Source organism: Sus scrofa, chromosome 14 (assembly GCF_054392235.1).
Source record: "Sus scrofa isolate SSC_HxYL_T2T_F1_AM1 chromosome 14, Sscrofa_HxYL_maternal_Yorkshire_Landrace_v2.0, whole genome shotgun sequence".
Lineage (NCBI taxonomy): Eukaryota > Metazoa > Chordata > Mammalia > Artiodactyla > Suidae > Sus > Sus scrofa.
In genome coordinates, this window is record NC_139396.1 from 73,717,501 (window position 1) to 73,722,500 (window position 5,000).

At 71.7% G+C, this 5,000-nt stretch overlaps 2 non-coding genes across 2 annotated transcripts; both read right to left on the bottom strand.

The window, feature by feature from the left end:
- Nucleotides 1-1,499: 1,499 nt before the first annotated feature.
- Nucleotides 1,500-1,618, bottom strand: LOC146396752 (5S ribosomal RNA). Its single transcript, XR_014828557.1, has one exon. It is a non-coding gene; the product is annotated as a 5S ribosomal RNA (ribosomal RNA).
- Nucleotides 1,619-3,565: 1,947 nt separating this feature from the next.
- On the bottom strand, nucleotides 3,566-3,684 carry LOC146396753 (5S ribosomal RNA). Its single transcript, XR_014828558.1, has one exon. It is a non-coding gene; the product is annotated as a 5S ribosomal RNA (ribosomal RNA).
- Nucleotides 3,685-5,000: the final 1,316 nt, after the last annotated feature.

Below are 5,000 nucleotides of genomic sequence, written 5' to 3' on the forward strand. Positions count from 1 at the left end.
CCCCACGCGGAGCGACCAGCGTGCAGCAGGAGGGCATCAGGCCCGCCAGGTGGCCTTTCCAAGGCCACCCTTCCCCACAGGAGTCCAGGACACGGGGCGGGGGGCCTCGTCGTCAAACCGGAGAGCTCCTGGCGGGGAGAGCTGAGGATGGGCAGGCGGCCGGGCGGGCTCGGAGCCTGTTCCCCTGCCCACAAGATGCCACCCCCACCCACCCACCACGTCTCTCTCTGGCTCTCTGGCTCTGTCACACTCACACAACACACACACACACACACACACACACACAAACGCGCGCGCGGGTGCGCGTGCCAGCGCAGGCGGGGGTGGGGGGGAGAGAGAGAGAGAGAGAGAGAGAGAGAGAGAGAGAGAGGGAGAGAGAGGGAGAGAGAAGAAGCTAGGGAGACTGACAGAGACCCAGAGACGGAAGGAGAGGTGGCGGGAGGAGGGGATACGACCCCCAGACCCAGAGAGGCACTCGGGACCCATAGGGTCCCAGAGCCTGACACAGATCAGAGAGAGGCCCTGCTGAAGAGGCGGCTTTCGCAAGGAAGGGCTTGGGCTGGGCCTGGGGCAGGAGGCAGGGCCCTGAGGCTGGCAGGGGAGGGGGTCGGGGTGGGTGTGGGGTGGCCGGGCTAGGGGGGAGGGGGGAGGGGGGTGGCCGGGCTTGGGGGCACCGGGGTGGGGGGTGGGGGTGGGGCGGGCAGGGAGGAGAGGTGAGGAGGGGTCCAGGCAGAGGCGGGGACGGGGGAGGGGCCCAGGACCTGCAGCCAAGGTGTCAGGATTCCGCTTCCGCTTGGATGCCTCCCCCGCCAGGTCCCTCTCAGGCCAGGAGAAGCCCCCCGAGACAGTGAGGTGAGGTGGGTGCACGTTCGGGCTGGAGCGTGCGCATGGGGACCAGTCGGCTTGCTTTGTCTCCGTTGCTTTTTCTCTCTACCTCGGGACACGGGTTCTTGCCCCCTCTGGGCGGCGCCGCGCCCCGGGACTGTCTTGAGGGCTCCTGGCCGGCCCACGCCCCGCCCGTCTTGTTTCCTGGATCGGGAGGGCCCAGGAAATGGGTAGTATGGAGGGGCCCAGGTTCCAGGAGCCGGCCGGCAGCCGACCGACCGTCCGCCTGTCCATCTGCCGGGGCCAATATCCGTCCATCCATCCGGCCGAAGGGCCGGGCCTTGGGTCCCGGGCGAAGGAGGGGAGCAGCTGTCCGTGGGGCGAGCGGGCAGGTCACGGCCGGCCGACAGGCCAGCCAGCGTGCAGTGGGCCAGGCCCTTCGGAGGGAGCCCGGGCCGGCGGCGGGGAGGGGCGGGGGCTGGGGCTCTGAGGTCCAAGGGCTGGGATGAGGCCGCCTGCGGGCGCGGGCCACTGGCTGGCCGCGCCGCACGACCGCCCCGCGCGGTGGGGCGGGAGGGGCAGTCGGGGCCGGGGGCGCTGGGGCTGGGGCTGGCGGCGAACTGCGCTGAAGGGGGCGGCGGCGGCGGCGGCGCCTAAAGGAGAGGGAGGCAAAAAGCCTACAGCACCCGGTATTCCCAGGCGGTCTCCCATCCAAGTACTAACCAGGCCCGACCCTGCTTAGCTTCCGAGATCAGACGAGATCGGGCGCGTTCAGGGTGGTATGGCCGTAGACGGAGGAGGGTGCCGCGCGCCGCCCCAAGAGCCCGCCGCCGCGCCTCCGGGCCTCCGGGCCTCCGGGCCTCCGGGCCTCCGGGCCTCCGGGCCTCCGGGCCGCCTGGCGCTTGGCCTGCCCCTCTGCGGGCGCCTCTGCCCACGCAGCCCGCCGCCGCAGGGCCCCGCTGCCGACCCAGGGGACCAGAGGCCTCTGGCACCCGGAGGGTGGTGGAAGTCTCGCCACTCTCCCATGCCATGCCAGGACGGGGGGCGCTCGGCAGGCCCGTCTGCGCTCGGCAATCCACAGGCCGCTCGCTCACCCGCAGCTGGGCGGGGGTTGGGGGGCGTGGCCCCGGAGGGGTCAAGGCCCCAGGCTCCCTTTCCCCGGAGCCCCCTGCAGACCTAGGCCCAGCCCAGCCCAGCCCGGGGTCTGGCCGCCCCTCCCGCCCCCCTCCGCCCCCCTCACCCTTGCGCCAACCCCACGCGGAGCGACCAGCGTGCAGCAGGAGGGCATCAGGCCCGCCAGGTGGCCTTTCCAAGGCCACCCTTCCCCACAGGAGTCCAGGACACGGGGCGGGGGGCCTCGTCGTCAAACCGGAGAGCTCCTGGCGGGGAGAGCTGAGGATGGGCAGGCGGCCGGGCGGGCTCGGAGCCTGTTCCCCTGCCCACAAGATGCCACCCCCACCCACCCACCACGTCTCTCTCTGGCTCTCTGGCTCTGTCACACTCACACAATACACACACACACACACACACACACACACACACACACAAACGCGCGCGCGGGTGCGCGTGCCAGCGCAGGCGGGGGTGGGGGGGGGCAGAGAGAGAGAGAGAGAGAGAGAGAGAGAGAGGGAGAGAGAGGGAGAGAGAAGAAGCTAGGGAGACTGACAGAGACCCAGAGACGGAAGGAGAGGTGGCGGGAGGAGGGGATACGACCCCCAGACCCAGAGAGGCACTCGGGACCCATAGGGTCCCAGAGCCTGACACAGATCAGAGAGAGGCCCTGCTGAAGAGGCGGCTTTCGCAAGGAAGGGCTTGGGCTGGGCCTGGGGCAGGAGGCAGGGCCCTGAGGCTGGCAGGGGAGGGGGTCGGGGTGGGTGTGGGGTGGCCGGGCTAGGGGGGAGGGGGGAGGGGGGTGGCCGGGCTTGGGGGCACCGGGGTGGGGGGTGGGGGTGGGGCGGGCAGGGAGGAGAGGTGAGGAGGGGTCCAGGCAGAGGCGGGGACGGGGGAGGGGCCCAGGACCTGCAGCCAAGGTGTCAGGATTCCGCTTCCGCTTGGATGCCTCCCCCGCCAGGTCCCTCTCAGGCCAGGAGAAGCCCCCCGAGACAGTGAGGTGAGGTGGGTGCACGTTCGGGCTGGAGCGGTCGGTCGGCTTGCTTTGTCTCCGTTGCTTTTTCTCTCTACCTCGGGACACGGGTTCTTGCCCCCTCTGGGCGGCGCCGCGCCCCGGGACTGTCTTGAGGGCTCCTGGCCGGCCCACGCCCCGCCCGTCTTGTTTCCTGGATCGGGAGGGCCCAGGAAATGGGTAGTATGGAGGGGCCCAGGTTCCAGGAGCCGGCCGGCAGCCGACCGACCGTCCGCCTGTCCATCTGCCGGGGCCAATATCCGTCCATCCATCCGGCCGAAGGGCCGGGCCTTGGGTCCCGGGCGAAGGAGGGGAGCAGCTGTCCGTGGGGCGAGCGGGCAGGTCACGGCCGGCCGACAGGCCAGCCAGCGTGCAGTGGGCCAGGCCCTTCGGAGGGAGCCCGGGCCGGCGGCGGGGAGGGGCGGGGGCTGGGGCTCTGAGGTCCGAGGGCTGGGATGAGGCCGCCTGCGGGCGCGGGCCACTGGCTGGCCGCGCCGCACGACGGCCCCGCGCGGTGGGGCGGGAGGGGCAGTCGGGGCAGGGGGCGCTGGGGCTGGCGGTGAACTGCGCTGAAGGGGGCGGCGGCGGCGGCGGCGCCTAAAGGAGAGGGAGGCAAAAAGCCTACAGCACCCGGTATTCCCAGGCGGTCTCCCATCCAAGTACTAACCAGGCCCGACCCTGCTTAGCTTCCGAGATCAGACGAGATCGGGCGCGTTCAGGGTGGTATGGCCGTAGACGGAGGAGGGTGCCGCGCGCCGCCCCAAGAGCCCGCCGCCGCGCCTCCGGGCCTCCGGGCCTCCGGGCCTCCGGGCCTCCGGGGCCTCCGGGCCGCCTGGCGCTTGGCCTGCCCCTCTGCGGGCGCCTCTGCCCACGCAGCCCGCTGCCGACCCAGGGGACCAGAGGCCTCTGGCACCCGGAGGGTGGTGGAAGTCTCGCCACTCTCCCATGCCATGCCAGGACGGGGGGCGCTCGGCAGGCCCGTCTGCGCTCGGCAATCCACAGGCCGCTCGCTCACTCGCAGCTGGGCGGGGGTCGGGGGGCGTGGCCCCGGAGGGGTCAAGGCCCCAGGCTCCCTTTCCCCGGAGCCCGCTGCAGACCTAGGCCCAGCCCAGCCCGGGGTCTGGCCGCCCCTCCCGCCCCCCTCCGCCCCCCTCACCCTTGCGCCAACCCCACGCGGAGCGACCAGCGTGCAGCAGGAGGGCATCAGGCCCGCCAGGTGGCCTTTCCAAGGCCACCCTTCCCCACAGGAGTCCAGGACACGGGGCGGGGGGCCTCGTCGTCAAACCGGAGAGCTCCTGGCGGGGAGAGCTGAGGATGGGCAGGCGGCCGGGCGGGCTCGGAGCCTGTTCCCCTGCCCACAAGATGCCACCCCCACCCACCCACCACGTCTCTCTCTGGCTCTCTGGCTCTGTCACACTCACACAATACACACACACACACACACACACACACACACACACACAAACGCGCGCGCGGGTGCGCGTGCCAGCGCAGGCGGGGGTGGGGGGGGGGAGAGAGAGAGAGAGAGAGAGAGAGAGAGAGGGAGAGAGAGGGAGAGAGAAGAAGCTAGGGAGACTGACAGAGACCCAGAGACGGAAGGAGAGGTGGCGGGAGGAGGGGATACGACCCCCAGACCCAGAGAGGCACTCGGGACCCATAGGGTCCCAGAGCCTGACACAGATCAGAGAGAGGCCCTGCTGAAGAGGCGGCTTTCGCAAGGAAGGGGCTTGGGCTGGGCCTGGGGCAGGAGGCAGGGCCCTGAGGCTGGCAGGGGAGGGGGTCGGGGTGGGTGTGGGGTGGCCGGGCTAGGGGGGAGGGGGGAGGGGGGTGGCCGGGCTTGGGGGCACCGGGGTGGGGGGTGGGGGTGGGGCGGGCAGGGAGGAGAGGTGAGGAGGGGTCCAGGCAGAGGCGGGGACGGGGGAGGGGCCCAGGACCTGCAGCCAAGGTGTCAGGATTCCGCTTCCGCTTGGATGCCTTCCCCGCCAGGTCCCTCTCAGGCCAGGAGAAGCCCCCCGAGACAGTGAGGTGAGGTGGGTGCACGTTCGGGCTGGAG